Raw genomic sequence first — 23,182 nt, 5'->3', positions numbered from 1 at the left:
GTTTACCTGCGCGGGGCGGGGCGGGGCTGCGGGCGGGGGCGGGGCCTCGGCACGGCGCTGGGCGGGGCCTGCAGCAGGAGGGGCTCGCGGGAAGCGCAGGGACCCGCCCCTCTCGGCCGCCCCGCCTCCTGCGAACGCGCCAACGTCATCATCCCGCTTGGTGCCAACGAGGCCGCTCCGTCTCCACCGAAGGGAACCCTGGCCTCCTGGGGGCTCCCTGCTCTCTGCAGGCTTGTCCCTTGCAGGAGTGGACCCGGATTTGGGGTTTCCGAAGTTTATACAATTTGAGGAGCACTCTTTGGAAAACTACAGGACAAACACCCCATTAAGTACCGGACTTTGGAAAGGGCACCTGGGACGAGCGTCCCTGCAGTTGGGCTTCCCTGGCTTTAAGGTAAGTTCCCCTCGGTTCCCCGAGCTGTAATTTACCGTGTCTGACGGTTCTGGGGCGTGTAGAGGTTCCAGAACCTCAGGGGTTTTATTGAGTGAGTTCACAGTGCGATCATCTTCCTGGCACAGCCCAGCCCTGCAGCTGTGACAGGGGGTGGTAGTGTGTTCATAAGCAGGAGGAATACTACTCAGAATTGTGCTTCTCTGTCCTGGAGCAGGAAGACCTACACCTGCGGGGGAGGAGCCTTTCCTCCTTCCTACCGGAAGCAGGAAGAAGGCGGGCCTGTGAGCGTTGGGGGAAACAGGTAGCCTAAGCCTTAGGATCCTACTCAACCCTCTTCCCTTCTAGTTCTTCTCTTGACAGTTTCTGGGCTCTGCCAGCGACTTGATAGCAAAGGGGCCCTGCATGGCCACCGTCTGTCCGCAAGAGCTGTCAGTGGACCTCTGCAGCTTCTGATGGGGCTGCTCAACCTCCGGACTCCCTGGTAGCCTTGGGGCACTTGGCTATGCCCTCTGTTTCAGGACATGGAAGACACAGGCAGATGGCTGAGTGAAAAGAGCAACTGGATTTCGTTGACCCAGGGAAAGGCCTAGGATTCTTTTTGCACAGGGTAAACCTTGGGACTTGTATCCCAGCACCCCTTGATTCTTCTTTCCCAGATTAAAAGATCAGACCAGAAACCGTGTGGGATCTCCTTTGATGTAGTCTCCACTCTTTCGAAAACTATGAGCCACAAAGGTAACAAGCTGTGTTACTGGCCTTGTTGTCTAGCAGGAAGAGGTATGCATCTTGGAGTTGGTGTTTGGAGTTGGTGAGGACCCAGACCTGGGGTTTAAGGCCAGGCTTAACTCCCTTCACTGATGGTAAGAGCCTGACCTCCAGGAAGTCCAGGATGTGTCAAAAGAATGAAAAGGTGGCCTGGGGGGAGCATGCAGAGAGAGCCAAACTTTAGCCAAGATTTGGTGTTGCTTTCTAAGTGTATATCCCCTTCTCTGACCTTGCCTTTTAGCTTTAGGGTTGGATATGCGCTTGGGTCTGCAGCCCACATCGGTCACTACTACACCGTGGAGGGTGTCCCATAGAAAGCAACAACCAGCTGTTTTCAGATGAGTACTTAGGTCTATACGTCATCAAAGTTTCTCTTGAACAGGGAACTGCTCCTTTTCTGCTTTTTCAGTGAAGATGCTGATTGAACTTACTATGTGACATTATGGGGAATATAAAATTGGTCATTTACTAACAAGTCTATAGGTTTTTAAAAAAGCCTGCTCTTAAATAAATGATTCATGAATCTATAGATTGCTTCCAGGTGGGCACTTTGGTGACTTGGTGGGAGATGGCTATTGTTCTAGTTCTCTAGTGTTATGTAACTGACATAAACTGAGTGGCTTAAAGCAACACACCTTATTGTTTCCCTGGGTCAGGAGTCTGGACATGGTAGAGCTGGATCCTCTGGTCAGGGTCCCACAAGGCTGCACCCCAAGTGTTGGCTCTTGGCTGTGTTCTCTGGGGCTCTACTGGGGAAGAGTTCGTTTCCGAGCGCACCCAGGTGGTTGGCAGAATTCAGTTCTCGGCGGTTGCCGGACTGGGAGCCCAGCGTCTTGCTGACTTCTTGGCTATGGGCTTTCCTTAGCTCCTAGGGGCCGCCTGTAGGGGCTGCTCACAGTTTCTTGGCACGAGAGCTTTGCCAACATGGCTGCTTACTTCATCGAATCAGCCTCTGGGTGGGTTTGCTAGCAAGAGGGGATCAAAGTAGCAGAATCACAGAAGCGCGACCCTGTCACCTTTGCCGTATTCTCCGGGCTCATAAACCCAGGACACATGAGTTGATGTCATACCTTCACCATCTTTTTCATCTATCAAGGTAAACATGACACAGCAGACTTCACATGGGTATGATATGACTTTATTCTCTCTCTTGCGCATATGCATCAGAGTGGTGCAGTGAAAAAATGGAAGGGTTGAGTGAGTAGCGGGGAGACCGGAGTCAAGGATGCCCACCTGAAGAGATGGACTGTGTTGTGTGAGCCCTGGGGATCCTGGTCCTTCTTTCTTCCTCTGAGGGGTGTCCATGGACTGATCCTCCAGAACTCTGATCCAGAGTTGTGGCCAACTCTTGGCTTCTTTACGTGACCCAGCGACAGGTGCTGAGATGCTGAGTGCTTGGAGAGGAGCGTCTGCAAGTCTCTTCCCTCCTACCCCATCTTCTCTCATTAGCAGAGCAGAGCTAAGTATAAATGCTTCAGAGTCAAGGTGACCATTTCCATGCAGACATGGGAAGAGGCAGAGATGCCTTAATTTTGGTCACTATCTTTAGTCCGGTCTAGAAACTTCCACGGATCAGCTCTGGTTATATGTTTCATGGCAGTGCCCATGTAAGTCTCAGCCATTGGCTGTGCTTTGTAGGCAAGAGGGAAGGAAGAGAGACACAGGGACAGCAATAACCGAAAACCAGACTACTACCGGACCTGTGAGAGCGTATAGACCTAGCTATCTCCCAAGGATTTATATGTATGTACCTGTATGTTCAAAACTTGTATAATACAAACACAACAACAAAAATCTTATACATCAGAATCCAGCCTTAACTTTCTTGCTTTGGAACCCAAACTTTAATGTAAGGGAGATATTAGATGAATAGACTTTTGGGTGCCCTGGCAGAGAAGAAAATGGACTATGCCCTGGAAACTAGAAAGGTTCACGAACCTATGCCATCCTCCTCCTTAGAGCCATTTCTTTATCCTTGAGGAGGGCTGTATAGGCGTGTGTGTTTGCTTAATGTAGAATTCTTGGCAAATGTAAAATTCTTGGCAAACCTATCCAGTTGGCAAGTGCTGAAAAGCTCTTTTTCCAAACCTGTAAGACTCTGCTGCCAGTTTTCCATCATCATCTTCACAGCGCCACCAGGCAGAGTGCCATCTCCCTTAGCTCTCGGGAGACCCAGGCACCAGCCACAGTGACAGCCCCTGGAAGGATGACACGGCTCTCAAGGTTAAGGGGAGGGCCGGGGTTGGAGCTTTTCCTCCATGGGCTCTGTCTGGCCGGATGTGAAAGTCAAGGGTGAAAATGGGTAGGTGGGTTAGCCTCATCTTAAGGTTGGGTTGGGGTAGGGTTGGGATAGGAGGGGCAGGAGGAGGGATGTTAATGGGTATACAGACTGGTACCCTTGGCATCGCTAGCACCCCTGGATGGCCAGAGGTCATCACATAAAGTGTATGTGGTCATGGCTGTGGGAAAAGGTAGGATTCTTCAAGGCAGCCTCTTTGGAATTCACAGCACTGACGGCGTGTCCGTGTAAGATGACAATACTGATAGTGTGGCAGGTGGTGAACAGCCTTGGCAGGGAAGCTCCAAGCAGGGCTTTGTGGTTTGGAAGAGTGCAGCAAACAAGTAAGGCGCAGGGCTGCCTCAGAAACCCAGCCTTCCGTGCCCAAGGCCGCCATCACACCCACACACAGGCTCCTCTTCCCGAGAGCCCAGCTTTCATTTCCTCCCGACTTTCATTGATGGCGAAGCCTCATCCCGCCTGTGTGGGCCTTGGGGATGTTACCCATAAACACCCGATGCCTTGCTTTCTCGTGCTGGGTCCCTGACCTTCTGCGTTGCCCATGTCCCATGAATTGGTCAGCGCCATTCCTCTCTGAGATTTTGTTGGCAGGTATGAAGGGGAGTCAGGCCAGCCCAGGGTATGATATGGCTGCCTAAGTAAAGGAGGGTGGGATCTTGCCAGTCAGAAGGAGAGAGAGCACCTGTGTTAAAATTGAGGGAGTGAACTGGGGATTTTTGATATTCTCTCTCTAATCTTTATCTTCGCTCGCACCATCCACTAAGAACAAAAGTAGCAAGAGGAAAGGATTCAGTGGGTAACATTAGCTTGAGCAATGTACCAGCTAAAAATGGAACTCTCGCAAACATCCTGCAGAAATGCTCACAGCGGCCTTTGGGCCACGCAGGATGATAAGTAGTTTGCCACCGTTATGGCTGGCCAGCCTGCCCTTCCTCCTGCTGACGGAAGTGTCGAGACTGTCCCCTTCTGCACCACGACTGCAGCTTTGGCCAGACGTGTCCTGTGCTTAGAAACGGCCTCAGCCCATCTGATCTCTGCTGGGGTATCATCTGTACTGTAGCCGGCATATTTGGCGAGTAAGTGTCCCTAGGTGTTGTGCTAGAGTGCCACCAAAAACCAGTGACGTACTGCCCAACACTGGCGCTCACTCACCATTTTGCTGTCCGGTTAGAAAAAAAGGAAGAAAAGCAAACCCAAGTTCATTGTAACCACTGTAATTTCAGGGCAAGGCCAGATCCGATCATTTGCTTTACGACATGTACAGAAGTCTTACCTGGGCAGATTTACTGGTTCCTCTGCGTTTGGATCTTCAGCAGTTGTCCTTTTGTTCACATTTTTATTAGGGAGAGTTTTGAGCCTACAGTTCAAGTAAGCAGAACGGCGTCCTGGATCCGCTTGGACCCATCACCCAGTTCCAGCATCCACTAACCAGTCTGGCCCCTCTCTCTTCCTCATTATTAAAAAAAAGGGGGGATGCGCCTGGGTAGCTCAGCCAGCTAAGGGACCGACTACGGCTCAGGTCATGATCTCAGGTTCGTGGGTTTGAGCCCCGCCTCGGGCTCTGTGCTGACAGCTCGGAGCCTGGAGCCTGCTTTAGATGCTGTGTCTCCCTCTCTCTCTGCCCCTCCCCTGCTCACACTCTGTCTCTCTGTCTCTCAAAAATAAATAAATGTTAAAAAAGAAAGAAAAAAGAAAAAAGAAAGAAAGTAAAAAGAAAATCCCAGACATTCGTCATTTTTTTCATAAACAGGTTGGTGTGTATCTCAAAAAGGAAAGGATTGTCTTTTTTACATGACCCTGATACCATTATTATACCAAAAAAAGCGACATTATGTAATTTGCTTTAAAAACCACATATACAGTATTTCCTCTCTTTAAGTTGAGGAGTGGCCTTTGGCCAAAAACAATAAAATCTTAACCCGATATTATTGAACTCAAATAGCCTATAGTTCTAAGGAGATTTGTGCTTTTCTCAAAACTCGTCCTTAGCTCATTTCCCTTCCCTAAATAAGCCTGTGGCGTGAAGCACGGAGAACGAGACCCAGGCAGAGCAGCTCAATCAGCACTGATCATGACTCTGAATTCGCCTTGCCCCCATGGCCTAGGCAGCTTGTGCCAACGGCCCCACCCCAGAGGGACAGCAGGTCTGGACGCACCCTCCTTGCCTGTCCCTTCCCTCTGTGCCGAGTGCCAGGGCCCAGCTAGGAGTCTGCAGCGAACAAGCCCTTTGCCTGAGTAGCACGCTCGTCTGTTCCTGGCCACGTGGCTGGCCGGCCTGTGGATGGAGAGCAGGGAGGGAGGGCGTAGTCGGGCAGAAGAGACAGCCAAGGATGGAGGACAGGACCGCCAAGAAAGACACATACTCACCCGGCAGCATCCATACGGGCTGCCTCCACATTCTCTTAGGCCACAGAGCTCCCCAGCGTCCGTAGTGCCTGCACCCTCTCTCTGGCTGCCAAGGACAGCGGCACACCTTTCTTGGTGCTGTCGAATTTGTGGGGCATCTCATTTGGAAATTGATACTTGCATTTTTCCCTCTTCCCAGGCAGAGTTCTATTTTTTGTGGTCTAAAAAAAATTTTTTTTTAATGTTTACTTACTTTTGAGAGACAGAGAGACAGAGCATGAGTGGGAGAAGGGCAGAGAGAGAGAGGGAGAACAGAACCTGAAGCAGGCTCCAGGCCCCGAGCTGTCAGCACAGAGCCCAACGCGGGGCTCGAACTCCCAAACTGAGAGATCATGAGCTGAGCTGAAGTCGGATGCTCAACCGACCGAGCCTCCCCAGGGCCCTGGCAGGGGTCTGTGTTTTTTTAAACTGCCAGGCACAGGAGCTGGGGGCGTGCAGGTGCTCCTGAAGTAACTGGGAAATCTCTCTGCCCACACAGAAAAATGATTTTTTTTTTTCATGTAGCTCTCTCGGGGCTCATTTTAAGAAAGGACATGTCAGAGTTTCAGGGGCACCTTCTCCGGCTCTGGTTGGCTTCTGGGGATGAGAGCCTCATGCCCGCCCCTCCCCGCGTCTCCACCCCGGCTTTTAGGTTGACTGACACTTTGCGTGTCAGTGAGAGCTGGCCGCTGGAAGCCTGGGGCTTTGCTGGAGAATGAGGATCCTGACTTGCATTGTGTTCATCGAGGGCCCTGACAAGCGCTGATGGATTTGGCTTCCTTGCGAAGCCCGAGCTCTGGGCGGGGACAAAGGGGAGCATTGTTAGGCAGGGCAGGCCTCTGCCTGCGAGCCCACTCATTTGCCTGACGGTGGAGACAGGTGTATCGCACACTCAGCGTGCCAGAGCGAAGCTGGGTGATTAAGATCTTGGCTCTGCTCCCCGGGGCCAGGCGTGGAGAAGCAGATGTGCACAGAGGAACAGCGGTGGTCACTCTCTTCTCCCTGAAACTGGCGCCGGGCTTCTCTTCTCTTAGCTTGTGCCTCTGAGCTCTGCTCCTAAAAATGGCATCTTGTGCGGGCGGGGAACTCTGGGTCCTGCCCTGCCCTCTTGCCCTTTCTAGCAGGACGGGGAGCAGTAGGGCATTGGCCATCTTCACGAGCGAGGCCCCTCTGAACGCTGTTGAACCAGGCGGGGGTGCTGCCCAAATGACCATTTCACGTCTCCAGGAGACCCTTGCAGCCTGACCCGCCACAGCGAGGGGCCGTGCCTGGATAGATGGTTTCCTCGCACCGTCTGGATTGTGGCCGTAAATGCGTAAAGCCATCTTCGTCATTTTAAGAATCAAAATGCTTTTTTATTGAGTAGCGGGCACATCATGCCTCACACACCCAGCAGCATGATAACGTGTCATGAGTCAGTCATGCTCTGCCCTCTCCTTGCTCAACGGCAGGTCTGCTCCCCCTGCACCCCGTTCTCCATTCCAACTCTATGTTTCTTTTGATACTTACCTCTGATTTCCCAATACCATGCTTGTCCTGGCATCCCTCCCTATTTTGGTTTCAGATACTATCTGTTGACTTCTTACCTTGCAAGGTGAAAGTTTCCTTCGCCGTATGTTTGGGTTCCCGCAGTAAAAGCCTTCCCTGTTGTGTCTGGCCCAATAAGGACAGGTTTCTCGCAAATTACTCTAAGTTCGGTCAAGGCTCATAGTCTGGGATTGGAGCGGTGACTCCGAGGGGTCCCTGGGGACCCTGCCTCCCTGTGTGATTCCACTCCGTCATCCTCCTCACGGACCTGCCTCACATCCACTCTGCCCTTTCTCCTAAACGACGTGACCCCGATTTTGTACAACACTGTAACCTGCCTGGTGTAGTCGATAGAGATGTACGTTCTAGTCCCCAGGACCCGTGAGCATCTTAGGTTTACAGGACTGAGGGGAGTCAAGGTCGCAGGTGGAGTTAAGTTTGCGAGTCTGCCGACCTTGAGGTGGGGAGATCACCAGGGGTATCGGGAGGGGACCTGTGTCAGCAAAGGGTCCTCACGCCTGGAAGATGGGGGGAGGATGCTAAGGTGGTGATTGGAGATTGAGTCCCCCGGTCATTGCAGACTTTCAGGATGGAAGGGGGCCATGAGCCGAGGAACGCAGGTGGCAGCCAGAAGCTGGAGGGACAGACAGATGGATTCTCTCCCGGAGCCTCCAGAAGGACATCAGCCCCGCCGAGGCCCCGTCACCTTATGCGCCCCGCTCCTCTCACACAGTTTGACGCTATTCAGGGTTCTGGTGTTTTGCGTGTGGTCTTGCTCTCCCCTCTCTTCTCCTGCTCCTTCCCTCCTTGGAGGGCCTTCCTCTCATTTCTACTGGGCTGGGGCTTTGTGGCCGTGGTGTGGACCTGTTCATTCATCCCACGGGGCCCTTGGTAGGAAACTTTCAGCCCTGAGAACGTGTGTCTGTTTTCTCAGATTATTTGCCTTCACGGTTTCTCCCCCTCCGTTTTCTCTCTTGGAATTGTTATTTGTTGGCTCTCGAAACTCATGGCGCTTTCTTATCCTTCCTCTTGTGTTTACTATGCCCTTCTCTGCCTCTGCCTCTCAATATGATCTTACAATGCTCCCACTTTTTCTTTTTTTTTTCCTTTTGAAAAAATGTGTATTTATTTATTTTGAGAGAAGGAGAGTGAGCAAGCAGGGGAGGTGCAGAGAGAAGGAGAGAGAAAGAATCCCGAGTAGGCTCCATGCTGTCAGCACAGAGCCTGAGGCGGGGCTTGAACCACAAACTGTGAAATCATGACCTGAGCCGAAATCAAGGGTAGAACTGAGTTACCCAGGTGCCCCTCTTTCTATTTTTAAGTGATTTTATTGGTAAGTAATCTCTGCACCCAGCGTGGGGCTCAAACTCACAGCCCAAGGATGTAGAGTTGCTCACTCTACCGACTGAGCCAGCCGGGTGCCCCGCTAGCACGTTTTGATTTATGTTGTCACATTTTTCATTTCTGAGAGCTCATATTGCCGTGATAATCCTTCTTGTCCCCTCCTCTTCTTAGTTCTTGGATGCAGTGCTTTCTTCTGTCTTTCCCAATGTTATGATGAAAGGAATTAGTAGGTTTTATTATGTTTTTGTTTTCTTCCACTCCCTGCCTTGGTTTCCCCTGGGTTTCTTCCCTCCCCGCCCCCCTGCCCCATTTTGTTGTTTTGGTCTCTGTCTGTCCTACTTGGGACTTTCCCCCAATGTCTGGTGATGCCTCACTGAAAGCTCTGTACGCAGGGGTGGAGACGGATGGGACCACGGGTGGGTGTTTGGGCAGAGACTAGACCTTTCGCTGGGGAACCTCAGTTACCACTGTCTTTTCTCTGGGGAGGATCGATGTTACCGTCGAGGAATCTGGACGTGTCTTGTCAAGGTGGTTGTAAACTGGCCACTGATGCTCACGGCGCTAGGGGGAGGGCCCACTGACATTCTTTCGTCAGCCCTCCCCCTGCTTCCCGCTCTGCCGCTGCTTCCGTATCGCCCATGTCTGGACTCCCTGGGTCAGTTCCTCGGGAAACTGAATTGTCAGTCTCCCATGGGGTAGAGGGGGGTGTCGGTGGCTGCACAGGATGGGGGTATGCCGGGAATCTGGGGGGCTCTAGCACCCATTCACAGACATCCAGGGAACATGCTGTTATCTGCGTCCCCACAGCCTGCCTTCGAAGGTGAGCAGTGCCACCGGCTCCTTTGCTGCTCCGGAGCGCCATGTGCGGGTCGCTGCCTTGGGTGGCCCCCTTCGCTGCGGACGGGTGGCCTCCCGCTTCCTTCACTCACCTGGATCATTTGTTGGCTTTCAGAGCCCTCTGATGTCCTTTCCTCTTCTGTTCTCTTTGCTTTTCTGCCCTTTTTTTTTTTTTTTTTTTGCCTTGTAAATACCCTTGCTGTATTTCAGTGGTTTCAGGAAGGAGGGGAAGGAATCACACTTGCTCAGTCTACGATGTTTTACTGGAAGCCTTTCTGAACTTTTTGGGCCGTATCCCGCTACCATACATCCGGCAACCTGGCGTGACAGATCTCTGCCCGTCAGTGGTAGGAACTGAAACCCAGAAATGTTAAGAGCAGCCACTGACACAGCCAATGTTGGCTTGGTCACTTTGGGCTCCCTAGCTAGCAATTAATGGCATAGGATATGCCACACACCGGAGGTGTAAACGTAAGACAGAGTTGCTGTTCTTAGGGGGAAAACAGGGAGTGAGAGAATTATTCAGTCCTTACTGGGAATTCATGCATTATCTTGGGTATTCCTCAAATCAGGCTTTCGGAAAGGTTAGGTAAAGTTTAGATACAAGATTAGCTCCCTGGGTTTCCCTCCTGAAAGTGACTGGGGTCTGGAATGAAAGCCCAGGTCTGGGTGACTCCATAGCAGATGTTCCCTGCTCCGACCCGCTCCACCTTCATTGTTTTGACTCTTTCTACACCTGACAGCTCATGGCTCTGCTCTCAGAATTGTATCTTAACATTCAGCCTCCGGTTTTGCTGTATGCCATTCTCAGCTCGTTTTTGTTCTTGTCCTCACGTTTGCCCCTCAGGGTCACAAAATGGCTGCTGCAGCTCCATGAATCACGTCCCTATCTGTAGTGGGTTGAATAGCATTCCCCCAAAATTCAGGTCTACCCAGAACCGTGGAATGTGACCTTTTAGGGACTTTGCAGATATAACTAAGGTAAGGATCAAGATGAGATTATATCGGACGAGAGTGGGACCTGAATGCAGTGAGTGGCAGAAAGGAGCCCACAAAGACAGAATCTGGCCACGTGAAGCCAGAGGCAGGGATTGGAGTGATACAGCCGCAAGCCGGGGGATGTCGGGGCCATCAGAAGCTGGAATTGTCAGGGAAGCGTTCTCCCCTGGAGCCTTTAGAAGAAAAGCTGACACCTTGAGCATCTGGCCTCCAGACCGTGAGAGAATGAGTGTCTCTTGTATTAAGCCGCAGAGTTGGCAGTCATTTGTTGTGGCTTCGCGTGGAATCAGATCCACTGATCCAAGGCCAGAAGGAGAAGGGAGGTCAACACCCGCAGCTTCCTTCCCTTTCGTTGGGAAGACCGAAGATTTCCTAGGAACCGGCTTCCTGTAGCATCTCCTTGGCCAGAAATAGGTCATGTGGCCAATCCCAGCAGCAGGGAGGTCTAGAACAACAAGAGTAGAATTTGGCTTTTCCAAGTATGGCAGTTCTGAGGTTCCATGACTGCCCGCGCTCTGGTTGTAAAGAAATGACCAGGGGCGCCTGGGTGGCTCAGTCGGTTAAGCCTCCGGCTTCGGCTCAGGTCAGATCTCATGTTCGTGGGTTCGAGCCCCGCATCAGGCTCTGTGCTGACAGCCAGCTCGGAGCCTGGAGCCTGCTTCAGATTCTGTGTCTCCTCTCTCTGCCCCTCCCCCTCTCATGCTCTGTGTCTCTCTGTATCAAAAATAAATAAAAAAAAAAACATTAAAAAAAAAAAAAAGAAATGACCAGAATACGCCAAGGAGTCGATCTGTTGCTTCCCCAGAGCCAAGTGCATGTGCAGTGTCTTCTCTCCTCCCCTGTGGCCCCATGTCCTACCACTTCCTTTCTTCTTGTTTTCTCCTCTTTCTCTAACAGCCCCCGTCCTGATGTAGCTCAAAGGACTGTCTTGAATGTCAACTAAGATAATAGGCAGTGAACTTGCCCTCCGTGTCGTTGGTGCTCCACACAAGTGCCCAGGAAGGAGGCTTACCAAGGTGAGATTGGACATAAAATATGAAAGTGGGAGAGGACTTGGTGAACGCGGGGAACTGGGCAGCCTTAGCGGCGTCCCAGAATCGAACGGAGTGCACGTGCCTTCCATTAGTTTCTACTACTTTCCTGGAAGGCGGGTCATGATTTGGACCAACACTTCTCACACCTGAATGTCCATTTAAAAATCACTCACGGGGGCGTCTGAGTGGCTCCGTCGGTTGAGCATCTGACTCTTGGTTTCAGCTCAGGTCATGATCTCATGGTTCGTGAGTTCAAGCCCCACATAGGGCTCTTTGCTGATAGCACGGGGCCTGCTTGGGATTCTGTCTCATCTCTTTCTGCCCCTCCCCAGCACTCACTCACTCTCTCTCTCTCTCTCTCTCTCTCAAAATAAATAAAAATAAACTTAAAAAACCCAAAACTCACCCATAGAATTTACCAAATACAGATTCCCAGATTCCTGTGCGCCACCACCCTCTCTCCCCACCATGCTCATTGGATGTCCTGGAGCAGGGCCTGGGAATCTATATTTCTACTAAGCCCCGCCCCCACCCCAGGCGGTCCATCCACTTCCCCTTGAGACTCACCCCAGTCCCTTGATTGTGAGCTTCCATCAGCTGAACTGATTTTCAGATGCTTTTTGCAAGAAGCACGAGGCAGCTCTCTATTCCTGGCTTCCGGACAGGGGTTTGGGCCTAACTGGCCTTCAGTTTTTGAGGAACCTTCCACAGAGAGGGCTCAGGTAGTGTATTCGGACCGCCTGGAGCTGCAGGCACCCCAGGACCAGAGGCAGAGCGCGCCCGGCCGGCGCAGGATGGGAGCGAGGCGCTCTGTTATTACCGGATCCTGTGAGTCCCTGTGGGCGTGCAGACACGAGTGTGCAGTCACATGCTGGAACTAAGGGATAGGCGGCTCCTCCTTTCGGAGCACAGGCTTCCAAGGAAGTGGGGGAGGAAGCTGGTTAGAAACGGGGCTGCCCATTGTCACCTTTCAGCATTCTAGCCTTGCCCTGTGCCGACCTGAAGAGCGTGCTGTGATGTCGTGTGAATTCCTGCGTCTCTCCCCTACCCTCTGCTGCTTCATCCATCCCATACCACACCTCCTCTCAGATGCATCCACTTCCCCCTCCGAGGCCCCCTTACAAACTTCCCTCCATATGCATGAGGCATGGGCTCTCAGAACAACACCCAGCACTCGGGCCGCACGCACTAGGCAAAGGCTGGCCGTTATGCATCGTCTGATGCACCCTGCACACCTCCTGCTGACCTCACGCTCACCCAGGGCTTCTTCGCAGCCCCGTGCCCCCTGCCCCCCTCCGTCCACCTTCCTCACCCACTCGGCGCCCCTGCCATTCCCTGTGCTATGGGGTCTGGCACTGTTTTATTGCCAGCCCATTTCCCGGCCACACAAAGGGGGCCTTTGTCACAGGCCCTTCCAGATGTTGAGTATTTGGAAAACATTCCAGTCAGAAGGTGTTTGTCCTCTGGATGCCCTTGGAAGGGTCCAGGAAGGGGTTCAAGAGTGGCAATCCCAGGCCTCATGGGCTGGGGCTCCCTGAGAAAATGGGGTAAATCATGAGTACCTTTTGGGGTCACTTCCCCTAACCCTTTCCGTCGGGTCCCCGTCGATTCACTTTCCACATACGTGACGTGCCAGCAAGGCCCTGCACTCTGCCTTGCAGTTGACGTCCAGTGAGTTGGGTCACGTGCCTGTCTTACTGGGTCCAACAAAGAAGAGAAACACAGGTGCTGTGGCGGAACTGTGTCCCTAAGATTCACGTGTTGAAGCCCTCACCCCCAGTGTGACTGTATTTGGAGATCGGGCTTTAGGGGCGGTAACTGAGGTTTAGCGAGGCCATAGGGCACTATCTTCATCCAGTAAGATTGGCGGTCTTTTAAGAAGAGGCAGAGAGAGAGAGAGAGAGAGCAAATTCTCTCTCTCTCTCTCTCTCTGCCATGTGATGAGGCCATCTGCTCTCACCAGAACCGGGCCATGCTGGCCCCCTGATGTCAGACTTCAGCCCCCAGAACCCTGGGGAGAAAATGTCTGTCTGTGGCATTTTGTGACAGCAGCCTGAGCTGACTGAGACCCAAGGCAAGACCTGTGACTGACAGTCACCAGGACCTGGCGTGGTGATTCCGAGCTCAGCGCTCTCGCAATACGATAGGCCTCGTTTGTATCATGTCTGCAAGAAAACAATAGGAGATATTATCCCTTTGGATAATTTGTCATGGGGTCTCCTGGCTCCAGGCACCTCCCTTGTTCCCATTCCCCCTGATTCCTGCAGAGTCAGGAAGCTAGTTCAGAAACAGAAATTGAGGCCCAGAGAGGTTAAGAGAGCTTGCTGCAGGTCACACAGCCGGGAAGCCAGAGGGAGGACAGGACTGGAATCTGGGCTCCAGCGGGTCAGCATAAGGACTTTTTCTGCAGGTCTAAAGTTCCGGAAGTGTGGGAGGCTCAGTGGCGAGGCTCAGCCATTCCCAGTCAAGGTAGGCCGTGAGCAGACCGTGCCAAGCTGTGCTGGGCACCCTCCTTCCCGCCCCGTGGGGACTCTGCCGCGTTAGAGGCTAGCTTCTCTGTTTCCACAGGCTAGCCCTCCTCTTTCCTGTGTTCACTCTCTGCTCCCCACTGGCCTGAGAACCCCACATTCCTCATCAGCAGGTACCCCCTTTAACCTCTCTGGACCTCCTTTTCTCTCTTTACAAAGTACCCATTCTCCTCCAAAGGGCCTTCTATAAAGACCAGGGAGTGAGGACCTCAGGAGACATGGGCTCGGGAGACAGTGGGTGCAGGAGCAGCGGGGCAGTGGGAGACTGTTGCTGGGGAGAGATTCTCCCGCTGGCCGTGCGTGCAGCTAATGAAAAGTTGCTTTTCGCTTTGGAGGAGCCTGGATAATCACCATCCTCATAGCACCTCGTTGGGATCGTTGGGAGGATTAAGAGGGTTGTTGAGGTTGCTGGTCCCCCAGACACATCCTACAGGACCGAGGAATGTCCTGAGATGTGAGACTGTCCGTGCCAAACCAGCAAAGTCCCAGGAAACCAGGACGAGTGAGTCACTCTGCCTGCAACAACGCTCTCAGTGGGCGTTACCCCATGATTTTCGGGCAAGAACTAAATACGGCGGGTGCAGAGGGCCCATCATAGCTTGGATTCTTGTTTCAATGATATATGCTCTCCGACCCCTTCCCACGAACCCTGCCTCAAGATGTTGGCCTTGGCTATATCCCTTCTTTGGCCATTGGAATGTTAGCGTCCCTGCCAGGACCAGAGGCTTCAAGGTTTGGCTTGGTTGGCTTGCTGTGGTCTACCTCGAGAAGAGCATGTCCCAGATCTCTACTAGCCCTTGAGTCTTGGATCTAGAGGAAAACACAAGTGGGGTAGATCTGAACCCAACTGTCATAGATTGTGTTGACAATTCACTCTCTGCCTTGCCCCATCAGGAGAATCATGCCACCCTGAATCCATGCCCCTTTGTACTGGGAAGGTGCTGTTGATGTCATCAAGAGGGGAGTCTATTTCCATTGCCCTCCCCTGCCTTGAACCTGGGCTGGCCACCTTGTGACTTGCTTTGACCAGAATGTGGCCAAAGTGATACGTATGGGTTCTAGAGCCCTTAAGAGACTTTGCAATATTGGACTGTCACTCTTTTGGACCCCTGAGCCCACCATGTTGTGAAGACATCCTTCTAGATTCCTGAAGAATGAGAGGCCACATGAAAGAGAACCAGCGATCCCCAAAGGATCGCCAGCACCAATTGCCGGACACAGAAGTGAGACCACCTTGGACCCTAGCCACACACACGAGCCCAGACAAGATCAGCAGATGTGCCCAGCCAGCCTAAAGAATCATCAGAAAAAAAGAAATCATTGCTTTAAGCCGCCGAGTTGTAGGGTGGTGTTTTAAAAGGCAGCAGTAGATAACTATCCACTTGCTGGGATCCGAGCTCAGCCAGCAGGCAACTTCAAGTCGCGTTGCCCAGTTGAGTCCATCCCAGATCGGCAGAACCACAGTCAAGCAGCAGGCCTGCAGATGTGGTGTTAAATGCCTGTCGGTGTAAGACAGTAGTGTACCATCGTGCGTATGCTGTTGTGCCAGGAACTTATGTCAATATGGGGAGATTGAACCCAAGCGAGGCTGGCTCCAAAGCCCAGTCTTTAACACATTGCAGTCTGTGCTGTCTGTCATCTTCCATCCAAGGAATATTGCCCTGACTGCCCAGTGACATTCGCAGCCTGCCCAAAGCGCCCAGAAACCCTGTGTGCAGCCTTTTATCTGATGGTTCTCATTGTAGAGGGCCTTCCACATTGTTGGCAAAAGGAGGGGGTGAGGGTCACATGCCAAAAAGAAATGATGGATGAGGAACTATTTTTTTGTAAACTCCGTGAAGCTTCGCAAATAATCAATATATCCTTAAATATAAATTGAGACAGTGTACATTATACCCTGGGTTGCTATAGCAGAGAGAGGCATAAAAAGTTGAGGAGCGGAGAAGAAAATCTCAGAAAATCTGGACTTCAGGATAGCGAAGCAACAGACTGCATGTAACATAATAACCATTTTGGGGTACCTGGGTGGCTCAGTCAGCTAAGCGTCTGACTTCAGATCATGATCTCATGGTTCAGGTCATGATCTCACAGTTCGTGGGTTCAAGCCCCATGTCAGGCTCTGTGCTGACAGCTCAGAGACTAGAGCCTGGTTCAGATTCTGTGTCTCCCTCACTCTCTGCCCCTCCCCTGCTCATGCTCTGTCTGTCTCTCTCTCTCAAGAATAAATAAAAAAACATTTAAAAGATTAACTATTTTAATGAGGTTCAACAACAGAACTAAGCAGCATTTGTGTTAAAACTACAATGAAAATAAAGGGACTGATAAACAGAATTTGGGGTAGTTGTCTGTCCCAGGGGGAGGAGGAAGGATTCCACAAAGAATGTGGTCTTAGATCTTCATGAAGTTGGGTGGAGAGTTTCAGGTGTTCTTGTTACTGTTGGAATAGGAGTAACAGCATCCACACAGGTAGCAGCAGGATATGATGTGTAGACTCAGGGTTTGAACCCCAGTTTGCCACTCACCGGGGTCTTGGGCAAATGATTTAACCTCTTGATGCCCTAGTTTCCTCATCCGTAAATAGAAACTGATAGCCACAGTACCTACCCCAGAGTTATGAGAAAGAAGTGCTAAAAAAGAAAAAAAAGAGCCTGTCAGGTGCACGCAATGAGTTACGTATGTTAATTTGTATATATCGGCTCTCCTGCCGTACATGGGATTGGGTTGGAGAGGATGCGCCTCTGTGTTCATGCATCAACACGGACTAAGCATCTGCTCTGAACCAGACTCAGGGGTTTATACAGATCTGTGGAAACCTCATTTATTGATTTGCAAAGCAAGAGCTTCATGCTGCCTGTGTCGTGACAAAGTCGCTCTTGCTCGGAGGTAATGTCTGTGGAAGGGTTGGGGGAGGCTCCGTGGAGGAAGGGAGCCCCCTCTGGGGCTGGGACCGAATGCACTCCCCCAGCCAGCCTGTGACGCCCGCCCGTGGATTCCACTTTGGCCTTGAATGGGAGTGATTGTTTTGTGCCTGGGGAGGAGCAGGCTGTGGAGTTCAATAATTAATTTGCCACAATTAAACCAGAGACTTGTGTCTCCAGCAGCAGATAAGCAAGCAGGAGAGCTAACAGCGGGGAAGGGAGGGGCGGCTTTGTCAAACCGGTTGGGAAGGACAGGCGGGGCTGATTGAGTGGTGATAGTGGCCGTCATTGCTTTATGGTGGCAATAAGTCATCATTGGGCATCTGGGGGATCTAGGAAGCAGGCGTCAGCTGTGGGCATCAGGGGAGGAGCCCTGGCCAGGCTTTCCTGGCAGTCTGATGGGCCAGCAGGGAAGGTTTGGGGACCCTCGAGGTGAAGGTTGGTTATCAGTTCACCCTCTTCCTTTGTGTCTGGGCCAGATGGACCAGATGCATCAGCTTCTATGCGGAGATCTGACGTCGCTGCTGCCAAGAGCCAACTAGAAGCGAGCAAGGACTCCGTCAGGCAGACATGGTGAGCAGCTCAGGGGCAATGGCTTTCCCTGGGAAGCAGGGAAGGGAGTAGCCAGCATTAGGTTAGACCCCTGGAAGAACTTTCCTCTGAAAGCAGTGATAATCAGAATACTTGACCTCTACTGAGTGCTTGCTAGGAGCCCAGCACTAGGTACGTTACAGTTACTAATTCCTGTAACCCTCAGGGCAGGTAATTTTATCATCCCTTTAATAGAGATGAGGAAATGGAGTCTGGCTGGAGTTAAAACACCTTACCCAAGTTCAAGTAGTTCCAAAGCAGCAGAGACAGGCATTGACAGCCTTTTCTGGAGCTTCTAGCTTCTCGCAGTATCCCCAGAGGTGCCCATCAGAGATGTTTCAGGACAGTCTTATCTTGGGAGTCTTCCCTGGTCCTCTTGTTCTGACATTTATCACCTGTGGCCATCCATGCATCCATCACACGTGTGCATATGCCACATGCACACATATATATACAACACATACATGCTCATGCATAGCACATGTGTGCACACACATCACATGGATGCATTGCCCACTCACACACACACACACACACACACACACACACACCTTTGAGGAGCTGGCACGAAAGCAACAGAATCATTGGGTGGGTCATCCACCCCCGGGGCAGCTGGATAGGATGATCTTTTTGGAACATTCTGAGGGCTGGTCTAGACCACCAGTGCGTGGTTGCCACAGCCACACTGCCAAACAGATCTCCTACCAGCCCTTGAAGCTGTCCGCACTTACTGCACACTTGGTCACAGTAATTGGGTCACGCTTCATCTTCATAGGAGGTCTGCTGGGAGCCCTTGAAACTCCAGAAAGAGCTCATTAAACTTCCCAGTGGTCTTGAGGTGTAACGGGGGACCATCCCTGCCCACGCTGACTTTATTAAATTGAAGCCCCAGCAAGGCCGAGGGTCATTTGTAAGATCATTCGGCTAGGGAGCAACAAATTCAGTGGGGACAAAACAACCCTAAAGGCAGCCTCGGAAGCCCCCATCACGCCAAGGTGGGCAGAGACTCTGAGACAAAAGGATAGGTGGCCACACCCACTTGGTCCTGAAAATACTCAGGGAACCTGTCAACGCATCAGGCTGAGACTGAGCAATGTTGGTATGGTGGGTGGACCTGCTCTCCTCCTTGATGGGGGTTGGGTTTACTCTGTAGTTCTGTCCCCAGAGTTAGTCCAAAGGAGATGGATGCTGCAGGTGCGGGTCTGGGATTTTCCTCCCTCGTTCGCTGTGGAAGGACAGGCCGACCGATAGAGCTGCGATGGGCTGGCGGGCTGGCGGGTGCCGTCTGCTGAACTGCAGGTGGCCTCAGCCAGGCACCAGGCTCTGAGATGGCGATTTGCAGTAGGATTTATCGGCCTCAGTGTCCTGACATTTGAGTCTGGATCGTTCTGTCTTGTGGGAGGCTGTTCTGTGTGGCAGGGCAGTTAGCATCCTGGCTTCTGCCCGCTAGATGCCAGTACCACCCCCACCCACAGGGGTGACAACGAAAAATGTCTCCAGACATTGCCCAGTGCTTCCTGGGCGAGGGGGGGAAGAACTGCCCACGTCGAGATCCAGCACTCTAAGTGCTTTTAAATTGGGGGGCACGACTGTCCTCAGGCCACCAGTCACCCTGCCTCTTGTCCCTTCTCCCTCTCTGTCCGTCCCTGCCCTCCCCATCTGTCCAGTGGGCGCCGTGATTGCAGAGGACAAAGCCTTTGATTCACCGAGTCGGGAGAAAGCAAGACTCACAGACTACCTCACAGAGCCTCTGCCACCAGCAAATGTGGTGGCAGTTGGTAATTTCAAGGAGCGAGCCGGGTTTCACAGGGTTGGGCATGGCAGCTAGGCAAAATGGGGCTTTCTTTTCTCTTCCCTCAAAGTCCTCATTCTATGCAAGGTTTGCGAGTGGCCAGCAGAGACCCGAGACTGCTCTGTAGGCAAGGACAGGCCAACGGCACAAGCGCCCCTCTGTCCTTTCTGCAAAGGGAGTTTGCCTTCCTCCCCCTCTCCCTCCCCCTCTCCTTTTAGAAACTCCTGTGTTTTTCCCATCCGTCCACTTGCACGGCCACCCCTCCCCCAACCCCCTCCCCTGGTCCTGGTACACCTGACTTATTTATTTATTTACGGCTGGAGTATTTGAGCTGAGGGTTAGTTCGGGTCTATTAAGTTTGCTCCTTTTCCTGCCTGGGAACCCGGGTAATGAGTAACCATAGCGTGCTACGGGCAGCTGGCTCGGACAAACCCAGAGACGCTGTGGGAGCTGCATAAGGGAGCGTTTGTTCTGTCCCTTCTCAATAGTTCCTTGTGCAGGAGGCAGGGGATGGGAGGGAGGGAGGGAGGGAGGAAGAAAGAAAGAGACAGACACTAAATCACTGCACTTTTGACAATTCCTCTTCTCTCCTCCCCCCTCCCCCCTCATCCTCCTCCCAACCTTCACCCACCATCGTGGACCCAAGGCTTTCTGACTCTTCCCACTGGCTCATCCAAACCTTGGGGGGTGCTTTTTGGGGAGTTGTAGATGACGTGGATGGAGCCCGAGGGCTGATTTTTACCATGGAGAAGGTTTAGGCGCCCTGTGTCTCTCTCTCTCACTATGTAGATTAACACAATGCCCATTGTCCTCCAGTTCATTTAATGATCCAATAAATCTCTAGATATCTATTCCCAACCTTGTGTGCCTGGCTATGCTATAAAGCTGTTTGAAAACTTTCATAAAGCAGTTCAAGTATATTATGGGATTAGTCATATGCGCCGCAATCAGTGTGGGTCTCATTAGGGTTGTACTTGATTCATATTATTGTGGAGACCAGAGAGACAGACCAAGAAATATATTGCCCCCTTGGCCCTTGGAAAATCTCCCAAGTGGTAGTCACATCCATTCATTCAACGTGCAGGCATTAAATATGTAAAATAAACCAGCCACTTGGCTAGGTCCTAGGGACGACTGTAGAAATGAATGGGGTGTGATTCTTGTCTCAAGTTTACAAAGGGGTAAGAAAAAGAGGAAAGAACCCATGTCTATGGCTGTATCAAGTTGAGTGAGATATGGTCCCTAAGACCTAAGAGGGGTACAAACAAACTCTTGCAGGAGACTGGAGGAGAGAAAGATCAAAACCTTTGGTAGCGTGAAGGGAGAGGCGAGGCTCCAGGAGGTAAAAATGAAACGTGGACCCTCCTCCAGGCAAAATAAAAGTTTTACCAGAGATATAGAGCAGGCATCGGGCTTACTTAGGGTCAAGGAGGGGCTGGGTTGGTTAAGTCACAGGCAGATGAATCAAGATCTGCGTAGGGTTTTAACTAATGAGGCTACGGTGTGTCAGATCCATACAGAGGGGAAGGCATGAGCAATGTGGAATCTGGTTAGAAGGGGGATCCTCTGAGGTAGAAGCAAATGAGAAAACAAAGATTGGGCAAGACCGCGAACCATAAGATGGTAGGGGTGAGGAACTACGGAGACAGCAGTGTGGAGGGCGCTGAGCCTTAAGCCTGGGTGCTGGGTGGGCAGGGCTGGAGAAATGTAACCAGTCGGGAGGTCCAGCGAAGGATCAGAGCTGAACAGCGAGATAAAGAGTGTGGCTTGTGCGTGTTGGGTATGAGAGGCCAGCAGGGCACCAAGGTGCTGGTGTCTGATAACCCGCTGGAAAGTGAATTCGGGGGCTTGGACGGAAAGTCAGAGCTGCCATCTCTCGCTAGCTGGCCAGTTCATGCTTCTGTGCTGAGGGGGACGTCCTTGGAACATGAGACTAGCCCTCTTCCCTTGGCCTGGTCCTCTCCCCACCCTGCCCCCAGGAGCTACCCTATCTGGATTCCAGCTGGGTTCTGCCAGTGGATCAGCGGGCAAGAGATGGACGCTAAGGGAAAGCACGTGGGTCTCCCCGTCGAGCTGCTTCCTCTAGATTCCGGAAACAGCTGTTCCCCCTGTCCCCACTGGCTGAGTGGGGGGGTCACGCCTCATCACTGGTTAGTGCTGAGGCCCTGCACTCTTGCTCGTTGGTTTCCCTGAACCTTAGCCGTCCCCTTGGGCATAGTCCCTGCCTTCAACTCTCTTCAACCCTGCAGCTGGGAAGGGCCATCTGTATCCTATGAGGACCCCAAATCATACAGAAACTGGAGTCGGGGCACACAGAACACATCCTATCTCTTTCTCATGGGTGACACTCCTAATCAACAGAGACCTTCTAAGAAATGGACACACAATCATTACAACTGAGAAAAAGCTCCGTAAGTTGAAATAATGGACACATTTTTCTGGGATCCATCCATCATTCTGAACATTAGTGGATCGGCTCTTGATCTTTTCCTTTTTAACATTTCTAGATTCTTCTCTGCTAAGCTGTGTCTGCACCGATGTCCCCGTGAAGCTTCAGAGCTTCTTCCTAACACTAAGGTGAGCTGCTGTTTGAAGTCAAAGCCTTGCTCTCGGAGTGGCTCCGATGTTCTTGTCCACGGTGCTGATGGAGATGCCCTTGGCTCCCAGGAGCCGCCTTTCCTAACGGAGCCAGCGTTTCCTGTGACGGACAGGAATTCTGAGCGGGAACATTTGCTTTCTGTTCAAGTTTATCAAAACTTCTCCCAAAACGTAGCGAACTTCAAGTAGAAGATAGCCTCTCAGTATTGGTCTGTTTGAAAACGCACACGTGCACATCACGCGGCGTTTGCTTTCCTGCCTCGGTGGCGCGCTCTCTTCACGGTCTCTTTGCACACGACTTGGGAGTTCATAGACTTTTTCATTGCAAGCAGTCGACCCCAAGATGGAACTAGCCTGGGCCCAAAGAGGAATTTCTTGGAAGGGCTTGGACCAATAAATAAATAAATAAGTAAATCCAAATGAAAGCATGAAATTTCCAAAGACAGGTTGGAAGGAATATAGCCTATCTCCGGAACACTCCGGAAAAGCATGGAACTGCTTTTTTCTGCACGTTAGCTGTCTTCCTCCTCCTTGCAGATCTGCTCTCCTCACGGGGTTGGAAGGGCGGTCATTCTTGAGGAAGGGAGGGGTCCCAGGCAAGTTAACGTTCATCACAGGCATTGTCCACCAGCAATTGTTTTCAGAATCCAAGTAATCAACGTTAAGAGAATTTACTAGGCTCCACAAACACCATTTGACATATTCACAATTTAATAGACAGAAGCTATCAGTTAAGCAAATAAATAAATCAGGTAATTGGCAATGTCAACATAGGAACAACTCATTATTATTTGATTGCCGATGGATGCACCTTAGTTATTTGATAGGAAAGTGATTGAGGTTGTGTGATAATGGACCATAAATGAGATCACACAGGTTCAAGCCTCCCCATGTATGTGCCCTTGGGCAAGTCACTCAACATCCCTGACCTTGCCCCCTTATCAACAGAAATGGGAAAAATGGTACTGTCACCTCAAAGTGCTTACACGAAGCTTGAATGATGTAATCTTTGTAAAATGATGTTGCAAAGCCTCTTAGAGTTCAAGATTGAAGGGAGGAGAAACCATGATCCATAAATCCCAGCCCCGCTCAGGTTTCTATATGCCCTTTGCATCTCACTGGTTCTCAGAGTCATCTTGCAAAATAAGGAGGGATGGGAAAAATGACCCCC

General features: G+C 51.6%; 1 long non-coding RNA gene across 1 annotated transcript; it reads left to right on the top strand.

Annotated features, from left to right (window-relative positions):
- Positions 1 to 169: 169 nt before the first annotated feature.
- On the top strand, positions 170 to 22,431 carry LOC115282328. Its single transcript, XR_003904599.1, has 4 exons — positions 170 to 394; positions 11,448 to 11,566; positions 17,510 to 17,603; positions 21,921 to 22,431. It is a non-coding gene; the product is annotated as an uncharacterized LOC115282328 (long non-coding RNA).
- The last annotated feature ends 751 nt before the right edge of the window (positions 22,432 to 23,182 follow it).

This window comes from Suricata suricatta, chromosome 17 (assembly GCF_006229205.1).
Source record: "Suricata suricatta isolate VVHF042 chromosome 17, meerkat_22Aug2017_6uvM2_HiC, whole genome shotgun sequence".
In the NCBI taxonomy this organism is placed as follows: domain Eukaryota; kingdom Metazoa; phylum Chordata; class Mammalia; order Carnivora; family Herpestidae; genus Suricata; species Suricata suricatta.
Note: the sequence above shows the minus strand (reverse complement) of the source record. Positions and strands in the feature narration are given on the sequence as shown.